Below are 14,360 nucleotides of genomic sequence, written 5' to 3' on the forward strand. Positions count from 1 at the left end.
CCCCTCGGGAAATGTAGTTCCTGCTCGGGCGCGGGCGGGCTTCCCTCGGACCGGGCCCCCTCCCCCGCGTTCCCCGCCCCAGCCCGGGCCTGGGGGTGGCGGAAGTGACGCGCCGCGGCGGGGCAGGGACTTGGGGGAGGCGGCGCGGGCCGCGCGGAGCTCCGGCGCCCGTGGCCGAACCTGCCGCGCGCTGGGGGCACCGAGTGGTCCGCGCCCCGCAGGCCTCTTATCCGCGGCCACGCCCGCGCCGCTGGGCGACGTAACAGAGGCCTGGCCGCCGACGTAACCCGTTCATCCGTTCGTTGGCTCCTTCAGCGTTGCTGCCCTGCGCGCGGTCTGGGCTGGCGGTGGGCAGAAGATAGGTCAAACTGATCCCGGGCTCCTTCCTCAAAGGGAAGCGAGACACCGAAACTCCCAAGTAGGGTCTCGAAAGTTTTCCAGTAAAACTCTAGCCAGAATTTCGGTGCCTAAATTTCGCATAAGTCGAGCAATTATACGCCCCTTAGTCCTAGAAAAGCTAAAAGAAAAGGATTTGGAGAGAGTTGGGGGCGGGGAAGAATGGTTTCTGAATGCCTGGTCCTAGCGGTTGACTTGCCGATTGGATCGCTGGAGGAATGACCTAGGGGAGGATTAGAGAGTAATCCCTAAAAGAAGGATTACCCTTAGAGTGCCGGGGTGCTAAAGGAGGATTAAAGTGAGGGTACCGGAAAATTGGATTGTTGGGGAACCATTTCGTAACACCCTAATGATTGATTGCTTGCTCTGAGATGGACTTTTTGTGGTATTATTTTACTTTCTCATCATAGCAACCTTAAGGTGCTTCCTCCACTTTACAGATGAGGCTCAGAGACATTCACTTTTCCCAAGGTTGTGTGCGAAGTCTTGTTCCGAGGCAGATCTGCCAAAACGTGGACCCCTTAACTACTTAGCTACGGAGTTTACTAGCCCAGTATCACAGAGAGCAGACGGTGACTAAAAAAGTGTCCGGTGCTGTGTTAGTGGGTGAGGATACAGAGGCTGACCCTGCCTTCCAAGAATTTAAGAATACAGTGGAGAATAGAGACAAGTCAACAATGATAATTTAGTGAATTAAGGGCGATAGTAGAGGTTCCTTCAAGATGTTATTTGAACACAGAGAGGCATTAATTGCTTGAGAAGTCAGAGAAGGCTCCTCAAAGGAGACGGCATCCTTAAGGATGAAGAAGAATGTAACTCACTTGGTCAGAACATGCCAGGTCTAGAAAGCCTGTGAATTGCATTGAGCTATAGGAAAAAAATTAGTGCATTAAAGAATGGAGAACATGAATGAAAGAAGCCTAGTAAGAATAATAAGAGAAAATATCATTAGCGTGATGCTAAATGATTACATGGACTATCTCATTTAATAAAAGTGTATAAGGTAGGCTGTCTTATTACTGTTGTTTTTTAGATGAGAAACCAAGCCTCAAGGCAGTAATGAGAACTTTGAATAGCTAGAACTCTGAAATGAGTAGTTCTGTCATTAGAAGAATTTGGGAAAGTAAATGACATTAGACAGAGATACTGGCAGAATATTTCAGAGAAGTCCAGGAAGCCACCTTGATAGGAAGAAAGGAAGAGTAAATATGGGATTAGAAGGGTTCTAGTCCAGTTATCTAGTGCATAAAAATTCAGCTTCAATTTAGTGCTGAAAAGGACAATAATCATTTATTTAGTTCTTGAATCTGCAGTTTGGGCAGGGCTTGGCAGGGAAGACACATCTCTCTACATGCTGTGTCAGCTTGGGTAGCTTGACTGAACCAGAAGCACTTTCAGGGTGGCTCACATAGCAGGCAAGTTGGTACGAGCTGTTAGTCCTGCTCCAAGTGGGCCTCTCCCTGGAACAACCTTGGCTTCTGCCTGGTGGCTGGGTTCCAAGAAGGAATGTTCTAGCAGGCAGAAGTGGAAGCTGAATCACCTCTTTTTTTGACCTAGCCTTGGAAATCAGGTAGCATCAGTCCCGCCATAATCTATTGGTTGACTTCTTTTCGTAAAAACCCACCCAGTTTGAAAACTAGGGGACATGGCCCCCGCCTCTTGAAAGAAGAGTGGCAAAATTCTAGAAACTAGCAGGGTATACATATGATAGAAAATACGATTGTGCCAACTTTGAGAAACACAAACTGCCACAGATAGATTTGTCACAAGGTGTTTACAAGCCACCTGCCTTAGAATCATCCACAACGCTGGTTAAAATAGCATTCCTGGAGCCCTTTTCCAGAGATGCTAATTTTCTAGGTCAGTGCTGAGCCTGGAACTCTGCATGTAAACATCATGGGTAATGTTGATAGATTCTAAAATTTGAGAATAAAAGAGTTTGAACAAACAACAGAAATGTTCCAGTGCCTTCTTTTGGCTATTCTGTATCAGAATGGATAATGAGAATCATGGAGGTTAAGACGAGGGCACTGAAGCCCCACCTAGATTTCAAAATAATTTGCTTAACTTGTCTCATCTTTTCTTCGCCTATAAAGTGTACTTCATGTGCTTATTGTGAAAGTTCAATGACACACAAATATACATACTAAGTACTTAGAACCCTTCATAACATGTAGGGCTATTATTTTTGTAATCTTGATGAGGAAACCAGATTTTTTGTAAAGCACTTTAGCAGCTAGTTCTTTTGTATTTTTGGCTGTACTGGGTCTTCATTGCTGCATGCAGCCTTTCTCTAGTTGCGTTGCCTTGGCTTCTCATTGCCACAGCCTCTCGTTGTTTTGACGCAGGTTCTAGACACAGGCTCAGTATTTGTGACTCACCGACTTGGTTGCCCAGCAGCACATGGGATATCAGTTCTCAAACCGGGGGTCAAACCTGTGTCCAGATTCCTAACCACTGAACCACCAGGGTAGCCTAAGAAACCAGATTTTTAAAAACTTGACAGTATAGCTTGTTTGGCCAAGGTCGGTTTGATGGCATGAAATTCTCTTAGATAAATATTATATATATAATATATTCCCCAGTGGCTCAGCAGTAAAGAATCTGCCTGCAATGCAAGAGACACTCCCTGGGTCTGAAAGATTCCTTGGAGAGGGCACGGCAAATGGCAACCCCCTCCAGTATTCTTGCCTGGAGAATCCCATGGACAGAGGAGCATGGTGGGCTACAGTCCATAGGGTCACAAAGAGTTGAACATGACTGAAGCTTCTTAGCGTGCACTCATATATATATACATAAATGTCTTTACCCTTTTTTTTCCCTTTGAGAACAGCTCACACTATACTCATCTGGAATATAAAATCCAAACTTCTGATTTATGTAAGTCCTGTAGAACAGGATATATTTTAGAAGGACAGGTTGCCACAGGGCTGAGATGCAGTGTTTATTCTCAGGTTAGAAAACTGGTTAAGAATCTTACTATATCCATAAAATACAGAAAAAATAAAATAAGGATATCCACAAAACAGCCGGAGAACAGTAGTAAAACAGACCTTTACTCTTATGATGGACAGGGAAGCCTGGCATGCTGCAGTCCATGGGGTCGCAAAGAGTTGGACACGACTGGGTGACTGAACTGAACTAAACGGAACCTTTGGATTTTGAATGTGTTACCTATTTAAAACATAAAATAATCCAATTCACTAATTTCAAGAGTCTAAAAGCTGTTCAAAGTTCTTTACATGCTGTCCAAGAATGATATCTCAGGGACTTCCCAGGTGGTTCAGTGGTTGAGAAGCTGCCTTGCAATGCAGGGGACACAGGTTCCATCCCTGGTTGCAGAACTAAGATCCTACATGCCAAGGAGCAGCTAAGCCCATGCGCCGCAACTAGTGAGCCCCTGAGCCACAACTAGAGAGACTTGTGTGCTGCAGCGAAATATCCCACGTGATGCAACAAATATCTCTCATGCTGCAACTAAGACCTGATATAGCCAAATAAATATATACATAAAAAAAGAATGATATACAACTAAAGAAAAAAGAGAAAAAATAATTTTTAAAAAAGAGAAAGAATGATACCATGTACTCAGAATTCAAAAGATGCCAGTCCATGGTAATGAATAAATAAGAGCAACCAATTAGCTTCACTAAACTGAACAGCGCTAGGCAGAATGCTTAGCTAGTTAATCTTTTTTTGGCTCTTCATCAGACGCCCTTCTTGTCCAGGTTTTTTTTTTATTTTTTCCAGGCTCTGCTCCTTTCAGAACTCAAACTCCAAGGGCCTTTGCACTATAATACAGGAAAGAGGGCCCAAGAATGCTGTATTGGAGAATTTCGAGGACTCCTATGCAAATCTTACTCCTCAAAATACTATTTTAGTGCTTCCTGTTCCTTCCCCACCCACTCCCACAGATATTTCAGAGGTTCACTGCGTGCCTGCTAAGTCAGTCACGTCTGACTCTTTGTGACCCATGGACTAGCTCACCGGGTTCCTCTGTCCATGGAATTTTCCGGGCAAGAATACTGAAGTGGGTTGCCATAATAGCAGAAGCACATGTACTACTTACCCTGCAGGTAATATCTTAGGACATTTATTCCTGAGCTCCTCAGAGTCATGGATCTTCTCTATCTTGGGCATCTCTGGATCCCTGGGACCTCGCTCAGCACTGGGTCTGCATCAGACCTCCCAAAAAGAACTGGTCAAGGAAATTAATCCATGAGTTCAGGCTGAAGATAAGCACCTGTTTGAGAACGGCTGCCTAAATTCCTCATCCATAAGTGATTGCTTACAGAAAACACAGGATGTTGATGTTCAACCCTAAACTTTTCAAGTTGACTTCCTGGAGGACAACAGAGTTGTTTTTTTTTTCTTTCACAAACTGTCTCATGCTTTTTAAAGACAGAGTAGATCAGTTTGGAAAATGATAGATCGATCACCTTTAATAGAGGTCCTGTTTCCATTATGAGCAATAGTCTTCATGCAGAAGTATTTGTTGGCAATACACTTTTTGTTTCTTAATGAATAAGAAAACTGTTTCATGGGCGATCAAGACAGAAGTATCTGTGAGAAGAGGGTTCATGAACACTGACTCAGGGAGGAAGTGGGTGGGGGAGGAAGAAAAGGCTGCACACTGATTTTAGAAAAGAAAAGAAAAAACCCTGTTGCTTCATACTTGTGACTTCAACATAAATAGCTGAGGACTTACAAAGTGTTAGCCCACACAGTGCCAGCCTGTGAGAAGAAACCGAGCGAGGTCACCCAGGGTCATAGGAGCCCTAGCTCAAGGTGGAAAGACTCTGGAAAGATGAGACCTAAGAAGATCAGGGTAATAAGACTGGCCTTTTTCCACCACCTGATGCTTTACCAAGCATTTTTGAACGGTATCTTACCCACAGGAAGCTTTAAGTGCATGCGCCCCTGGAGACATTAGCCCCTCGTTAATTCTGGATGAAGGAGGGTATTCCTCTCTTTGGGCCAGTTCCCAGTGGAAACACGATTCCAGAGAATGGTGACTCAAGGGTTGGTCAGAAGCCTGACTGGAACAGGAGCTGTGAAAGCAAGGCTTTTCCCCGGGCTTCTGTGTGTCACTCTTCCAGGTTCCCCAGAGAACAGCTGCCCACGGTGACCCCACCTGTGAGCACTCACTCAACCCACCCAGGCTAAGCTGGTTCCCCACAGCTTCTCCCCCAGTGTGCCCCGCCCACGTTTCTGGCAAAACACTCCTATCACCTTCCTCCACCCATCACTGATCCCTCTCCAGTCCTACTGATCTCTCAGATGTTTCTCACTTGTGTCTCTCTCGTTCTGCAGAAAACTGTCAACCTGCTTCCAGCATGATTAGCAGTGTTTTGAAAACTTTGTTTTGCTTTCCAGTACAGTGATTACAGTGATTTGGGCTGTAATATACTCTTGAGCTGGAGAGGGCAATGGCAACCCCACTCCAGTATTCTTGCCTGGAAAATCCCATGGGCGGAGGAGCCTGGTGGCCTGCAGTCCATGGGGGCGCGAAGAGTCGGACACGACTGAGCGACTTCACTTTTCACTTTCATGCATTGGAGAAGGAAATGGCAACCCACTCCAGTGTCTCGCCTGGAGAATCCCAGGGATGGGGTCGCACAGAGTCGGACACGACTGAAATGATTTAGCAGCAGCAGCAGCAGGAACTGTTTGTTTTTTTTGGTTTTATTTTTTATGAGCAAAATAGAGAACTTGCCTGGCAGTCCAGTGTTAGTTAAGCCTCTGTGCTTCCACTGAGATGGTATGTGTTCAATCCCTGGTTGGGGCACTAAGATCCCACATGCCCAGGGTTCCTGGGTGCAGGCATAGAAAGAAAGTGACTCCAACTAACAGATAAGGAATTTATTGGGAGGACATCTGGTAGTTCATATGGTCACAGGGAAGGCTGAAGACCAGGCTCAAAATACAAAGGGTATGGACATTCTGGAGCTGCACAAGTACAGGAACCTGGGGACTCACTCACCAGTTTCCTGTTGGGTGCTTCTCCCGTGCCCTCCTCCATGTGTGGTGCTCCTGAGTCCAGAGCTTCTCAGGTTCAGATTCCCATTTCTGACCAGGGTGGGCTGATGTGTATGGGAGACTTGCATCTAATTGTACCCTATACTGACTTTCAAATATTATCAGTTTTCAGCCCTTTCCTCACTGCCTCTTCCTGAATACAAGGTGACACCAATTGTTTGAGACTTGGTACAACCTGCAGGCTTATCTTCGGCTAAATCACGTGCCATTCTTGCATCTCTTGCCATTCATCTCTGCTCTCATCCTTGTTTGAGTATAATTTTGGAAAGTCGAGGACAAAAACATCTTTATACCAATAAGAGCATTTTTGGTGTCTTTGAAGTAGCTTTCCTGCACAAGGGGATTATCCATAGATTAGTTTAAGTAGCATTGTTTTAATTAGCATTCAATTTACTGAAGTGAGAGTGAAGTCTAGTTTTTCCTTAAGTTCAATTTACAAATTTTATTATTCTGCTTATTAGACTAGCAACTAAAATAAAACTCTTTTAAGGGAGATTTCCATAAAAGAAAATTAAATACGTACGTTCATTTGAACATTTTAAGTTGCACCTGTAAATTTAACATACTCAATTTTCTTGTCCAGCCCTTCAATTTTCTGATAGGTAAACATTCCCAAACATCTAAATAATTCTTATAAATGAAAAACAATTTAAATACAGTGAGTCATCTATTAAGTATCCTAACATTGCTTCCAAACAATATAATTATTTCACACTTTTCAACACAGAATCATAAGCCTAGATCAGTCACCTAATGACAAGTTCAAATTGGAATCACGATTTACAGAAAACACAAGAGACTTGGGAACAAGTTAAAGTTTGCTCCAAGATGTACTCACCAAAACCCAGATTGTGGGAATCTCTACCAGACAAACACCTTGTTTCTTTACCAAAGAAGTGCAAGGAAAAAGGAGAAAGACAAATGGGGAAGGAACTCTTAAATGAAAGGGACTTACAACCTGATATTAAGCAATTGAAAAGTGTGGATCTAATTTGGATCTGATTCAAACAAGCAAACTCAATAGAAAATATGACATTCATGAGCCATTTGGAAAGTTGCATGTTGAACCCACCTGCCAATGCAGGATACAGAAGAGATGTGGGTTCGATCCCTGGAGGTAGGGAAGATCCCCTGGAGGAGGGCATGGCAATCCACTCCAGTATTCTTGCCTGGAGAACCTCATGGACAGAGGAGCCTGGCAGGCTACAGTCCATAGGGTCACAAAGAGTTGGACATGACTGAAGTGACTTAGTAAACACGTGCACTGAGATATTTATAGATGAAATAATAGGCTACTTGAGATTTCTAATTTTGTATGTGTTTGAAATTTTCTGTAATAAAAAGTTTTTTTAAATTAGAATCAAAGCTAATCTATTAGGCCACAATGCAAATTTAATAGTCCAAATTCTCATATATTCTAAATACTTCAACAAAAACAGAGAAGATACATGTTTGTGAATGCATTATGTTCTCGACCCTAACTGGAATATAATACTACATGGTGGGTTTGATTCATTTATTTAATTATTTATTTTTGGTTGTGCTGGGTCTTCGTTTCATGGGCTTTCTCTGGTTGCAATGAGCGGGGACTCCTTTCCATTGCAGTACACGGGCTTCTCGTTGCAATGACCCCTCTTATGGAGCACCGGCTCTAGGGCATGCAGGCTTAGAACCTGCAGTGCTTGGGTTTAGTTGCTCAGTGGCATGTGGGATCCTCCCAGACCAGGGATCGAACCCTTGTCCCCTGCATTGGTAGGCAGAATCCTATCCACTGTACCACCAGGGAAATCCATAGGTGTGTTTGATTTATGTCATCATTTCTACACTTCATTCCAAATTCTCTGAGGAGCTAAAAGTCACTTAAAAACTGAAGGAAACAAGTAACGCCCAAGTACCTTGGGGTAACCTACACAAGCAATTTGAGACACCCTCTAGGCTGATTGTGAGGGTGAGGTCTGGAAGTGCAGTCTTCCAGGATCTTCTTCTGCACGACCTGGAAGGAGAAACAGAGTCCCCTCTTTTGGTTGCCACCCATACCCTCCAAATGGAGTGTTACCTGAATTCATGTTACACATATTACCTAATTTATCAGTGTGATGTGAGCCTCCAATCTCCTACCCAAGTTGTTTCACTTATTTATCAACATATTCAATGAAGGTATTACTGCTCAAAGCTATTCAGAATTCTTCTCCTATTCCATTAAAACTGGAGGATCATACTGTTTATTTTTAAATAACATCCAATTGGATTACCAATCTCTGGCTTTACAGTCAGAGCACCAAAAACATGCCAAGGACACTTACTCTGACATGGTACCAAGAAATTCCCTTTCGTTCTTCCAAATCCACCCTTCACCTCATCCACTCTGTTCTCTTGGAAGTTAACCTGATTAGACGACATTGCATGGAGGGGGTTCTTTCACCTCTGGTTTCTGTTTGGTTTCGACCAATGACAAGCCCTTGCAGGAGATTGGAGAGGGAAAGGATAGGGAAGTCAGGGTAATTATTACCCTGGATTGTTCCTGGAAAGTTCATATCAGGCTGGCGATGCCCTTCAACAGCTGATTGCTCTCCTCCAGGTAGCCAACTACAGGATTCTCTCCTGGAGTCTAGGAACTGCTCTCCCTGTTTATTTCTTCTGATCTGGAAGGAACAGCCAATAGTACCAAGCCCGGGTTATACTACTACTGCTCCATGTGATTCCACTCAGACCTCCTTAAAGAATTCCTCTGTAAACTTGGAATGACACAGGCTGAGTATGTCATTTGCTTCCCTGGTGGCTCAGAGGTTAAAGCGTCTGCCTCCAATGCGGGAGACCCGGGTTCGATCCCTGGGTCGGGAAGATCCCCTGGAGAAGGAAATGGTAACCCACTCCAGTATTCTTGCCTGGAGAATCCCATGGACGGAGAAGCCTGGTAGGCTACAGTCCACGGGGTCGCAAAGAGTTGGACACGACTGAGTGATGGAACGGAACGGAGACAAGGTGATATACCAACTTAAAGCTAGAAATCATTATTGTCCATTTTAAACTAAGTCCTTTTTTAAATTTTAGTTACATTCATTGGATTATTCCTGACAGTCAAAAGGGAAGGATTACATTTCAATGTCTAAGAAGTAGGTAATCTCTTTAGGTAAGATATTCATAAAAATTTATTACACAAGTATGTATTAAGCACCTACAAGGTAAAATTATTGCTAGTATTGATTGAGTGTTTTACTATGTGTCAGGTACTTTGCAAAGCATTTGGGAAGACCCAAAGGCACATTTGCTTACTTCTCATTGTTATTGTTCAGTTGCTCAGTTGTGTTAGACTCTTTTCGACCCCATAGACTGCAGCACGTCAGGTTTCCCTGTCCTTCACCATCTCCCGGAGCTTGTTCAAACTCATGTTCATTGAGCCAGTGATGCCATACAACCATCTAGTCCTCTGTCAAGCCCTTCTCCTCCTGCCTTAAATCTTTCCCAGCATCAGGGTTTTTTCCAATGAGTCAGCTCTTAGCATCAGGTGGCCAAAGTATTGGAGTTTCAGCCTCAGCATCAGTCCTTCCAATGATTATTCAGGACTGATTTCCTTTAGGATGGACTGGTTTGATCTCCTTGCAGTCCAATGGACTCTCAAGAGTCTTCTCCAACACCACAGTTTGAAAGTATCAGTTATTTGGTGCTCTGTCTTCTTTATGGTCCAACTCTCACATCCATACATGACTACTGGAAAAACCATAGCTTCGACTAGACAGACCTTTGTCGGCAAAGTAATGCCTCTGCTTTTCAATATGCTGTCTAGGTTTGTCATAGCTTTTCTTCCAAGGAGCAAGCATCTTTTAATTTTATGGCTGCAGTCACCATCCACAATGATTTTGGAGCTCAAGAAAATAAAGTCTGTCACTGTTTACATTGTTTCCCCATCTATTTGCTATGAAGTGATGAGACGAGATGCCATGATCTTAGATTTTTGAATGTTGAGTTTAAGCCAGCTTTTTCACTCTCCTCTTTCACTCTCCTCTTTCACTTTCATCAAGAGGCTCTTCAGTTCTTCTTCACTTTCTGCCATAAGGGTGGTGTCATCTACATATCTGAGGTTATTGATATTTCTCCCGGCAGTCTTGATTCCAGCTTGTGCTTCATCCAGCTGGCAATCTTGATTCCAGCTTGTGCTTCATCCAGCTGGACATTTCTCATGATGTACTCTGCATATAAATTAAATAAGCAGGGTGACAATACACAGCCTTGAAGTACTCCTTTCCAAATTTGGAACCAGTCTGTTGTTCCATGTCAGGTTCTAACTGTTGCTTCTTGACCTGTGTACAGATTTCTCGGGAGGCAGGTAAGGTGGTTTGGTATTCCCATCTCTTGAAGAATTTTCCACAGTTTGTTGTGAGCCACAGTCAAAGATCATAGCCAATGAAGTAGAAGTAGATGTTTTTCTGGAATTCTCTTGCTTTTCAATGATGCAAAGGATTTTGGCAATTTGACCTCTGGTTTCTCTGCCCTTTCTAAATTCAGTTTGTACATCTGGAAGTTCTCAGTTCATGTACTGTTAAAGACTAGCTTGAAGGGTTTTGAACATTACCTTACCAGCATTTGAAATAAGCGCAATTCTATGGTAGTTTGAACATTCTTAGGCATTGTCTTTCTTTGGGATTGGAGTGAAAACTGACAATTTCCAGGCCTGTGGCCACTGCCAAATTTTCCAAATTTTCTGGCATATTGAGTGCAGCACTTTCACAGCATCATCTTTCAGGATCTTAAATAGCTCAGCTGGAATTCCATCACCTCCACTAGCTTTGTTCATACAAAGTGATGCTTCCTAAGGCCCACTTGACTGTGCGCTCCAGGATGTCTGGCTCTAGGTGAGTGATCACACCATCATGGTTGTCTGGGTCATGAAGATCTTTTTTGTATAGTTCTTCTGTGTATTCTTGTCACCTCTTCTTAATATCTTCTGCTTCTGTTGGGTCCATACATCTCATTGGCCAGCACTTAAGTCACATGACCACACCTATGTTTGAAAGGGAGGCTGGGAAATGTAGATTTTTAAATTCACAGTAGATGTATACTCAGTCAAAGATTAGGGGTTCTATTAATACGGAGGAAAGGGAGAAAAAGCTATTGGGGAATAACAGTTTCCAGTGTAAATTTCTTATGGTTTCTGGCAGGATTATTTGTCAATGCTATTAAATGTATGTAATTTATCTTAACAAGGCAAGGAAACACTTCTTAAGGAGAATACTCATTGTGTACTAGAAAAACAGGGTCTTATGTTTTGGTTAAGTTCAAATATATGTGTTCTTTCAGAAAGTTCTTTTTATATATTACCTACCAAGAGTGAAATATTTCTTAAAAATATAAAATAGATCTGTCTTTGTCACCAGCTTCATCACTTTTGTTAGCACTCTGTATTCTAGTCACATTGAGCTTATTTTTGTTTCTTGAAAGGATCTTGTACTGCTCCCTACCTTAAGGCCCTTACTCAAGGCTGTTCTTTCTTGTATTCTTCATCTTCACGACTTCTACCCTTCCTTCACATTTCTGCTTACATTTATATCCACAGGGGAAACTTTTCTAACCGTAAGAGACTAGTCAGACACCAATATGCTTATAACCAATAGTTATATGTTTCACAGCATTTTTTCTGAGGCACTCAAGACAATGATAATAAATTGCTAATACAATTATACATTTACTATCTGTGGTCTCCACTTGATGTGTAATCTCTCAATACATAGACTGTTATTCAGGTGTTTGGTACATCTAATAAGTACTCAGTAAATGTTTGTAGAATGAATGAGTGCAGTAGAATAAGCTTAAAATTTAGGAGTTGCATAAAAGCAACTAATAATGAAAAAACTTTATACTGTGAGAATCTTTGATCATCTAAATAAGTCCTGATGATCTCCAGGAGGCTTTCAGTTTGAAACTGACAATATTTAAGGTATTTGTAGGAAAGATTTTCATGATACACAGTTAAGGGGAATAAAGGTATATTAGAAAAGATAGGCTATTGTGCATGTATGTGTGTTTATTGATATATGTATTAATATATTAACAGTAATAAAAGAAAACCTAAACATAATGTGTTTGTTTGAAAGAGAGGGAGACTGAAGAAGAATCAGGCTGGCAGGTTCATATCTCAGCTCCATCACTGGCCACAGGACTTTAAAATAGTAAACATAATGTGTCTAATAACTGTTAGCTGCTATAAAGGAGATCAATCCTGGGTGTTCATTGGAAGGACTGATGCTAAAGCTGAAACTTCAATACTTTGGCCACCTCATGCGACAAGTTGACTTACTGGAAAAGACTCTGATTCTGGGAAGGATTGTGGGTGGGAGGAGACGGGGATGACAGAGAATGAGATGGCTGGATGGCATCACCGACTCAATGGACATGAGTTTGAGTGAACTCCGGGAGTTGGTGATGGACAGGGAGGCCTGGCGTGCTGTGGTTCGTGGGGTCGCAAAGAGTCGGACCCGACTAAGCGACTGAACTGAACTGAACTGAACTATCATAGTCCAGATACACAAAGAGACAAAAAGCGACAGATTATACATCAAAATGTTAGCATGTTGGAAACTACAGTGTTAAAATCGCTGACACTGACCTCTACATTCATGAAACTCCTCCTGACACACTCTCAGACTGTGCCCACTTGGTTTTCACACTGCCTCTCTCCTGCTGCTTCTGAGAGGCCCTTGCTGGCTGTCCTCCTCCACCGGACCGGACCGCCAAATGTTGGAATTTCCTGGCTGGGTTCTGGGTACTTTTTTTTTTTTTACACTCACTCCCTACGTGCACAGGCCCATGGCTGGTTTCTTTTCTGGCCTCAGCTTTGTGAACCTGTCTTCACACCACTGAGCCTCCCTGTTGGTCAGTGGTTCCCACTCGACTCACAGCCATCGAGACGTGTCCTGTGGAATCGTCTTTGATCCGTCTCTCTTCAGCTCTGCACAGTGAATGTTTGACAAGTCCAGTGATCGTTCCTTCCAATCTGTTTCTCCTCGCTGTCTTCGCCTACAGCATAGTCCAGAAAGACATTATAGTGTGACCTTTTCTTCCCTCTAAGATACAAGGCAAGGTTCAGGATTCTGCACATGCCTTCCTCCCATAATAAATAACCAGTACCATTCTCATAGTTTTGGGCTTTTAGGTTGAAGGGTTTCCCCGCTTCCCCATTTCAAACGTTAAATCCAACGCCACTACTCCTTCAGTGCTTCTCTGAAATGTCTCTTTCCTTAGGAAACCTAACTCATTCGAGGACGGATCTCAAGTTGCTTCGATTATTAGTATAAACTTAAAAAAATAGTGTTTGTTACATGGGAAATAGATGGGGAATCAGTGGAAACAGTGTTAGACTTTATTTTGGGGGGCTCCAAAATCACTGCAGATGCTGATTGCAGCCATGAAATTAAAAGACGCTTACTCCTTGGAAGGAAAGTTATGACCAACCTAGATAGCATATTAAAAAGCAGAGACATTACTTTGCCAACCAAGGTCCATCTAGTCAAGGCTATGGTTTTTCCAGTGGTCATGTATGGATGTGAGCGTTGGACTGTGAAGAAAGCTGATCGTCGAAGAATTGATGCTTTTGAACTGTGGTGTTGGAGAAGACTCTTGAGAGTCCCTTGGACTGCAAGGAGACCCAACCAGTCCATTCTAAAGGAGATCAATCCTGGGTGTTCATTGGAAGGACTGATGCTGAAGCTGAAACTCCAATACTTTGGCCACCTCATGCGACGAGTTGACTCACTGGAAAAGACTCTGATGCTAGGAGGGATTGTGGGTGGGAGGAGACGGGGATGACAGAGAATGAGATGGCTGGATGGAATCACCGACTCGATGGACATGAGTCTGAGTGAACTCCGGGAGTTGGTGATGGACAGGGAGGCCTGGCGTGCTGTGATTCATGGGGTCGCAGAGAGTCGGAC

Source organism: Moschus berezovskii, chromosome 6 (assembly GCF_049115385.1).
Source record: "Moschus berezovskii isolate FMDL1 chromosome 6, NW_MosBer_1.0, whole genome shotgun sequence".
NCBI classification, from domain to species: Eukaryota; Metazoa; Chordata; class Mammalia; order Artiodactyla; family Moschidae; genus Moschus; species Moschus berezovskii.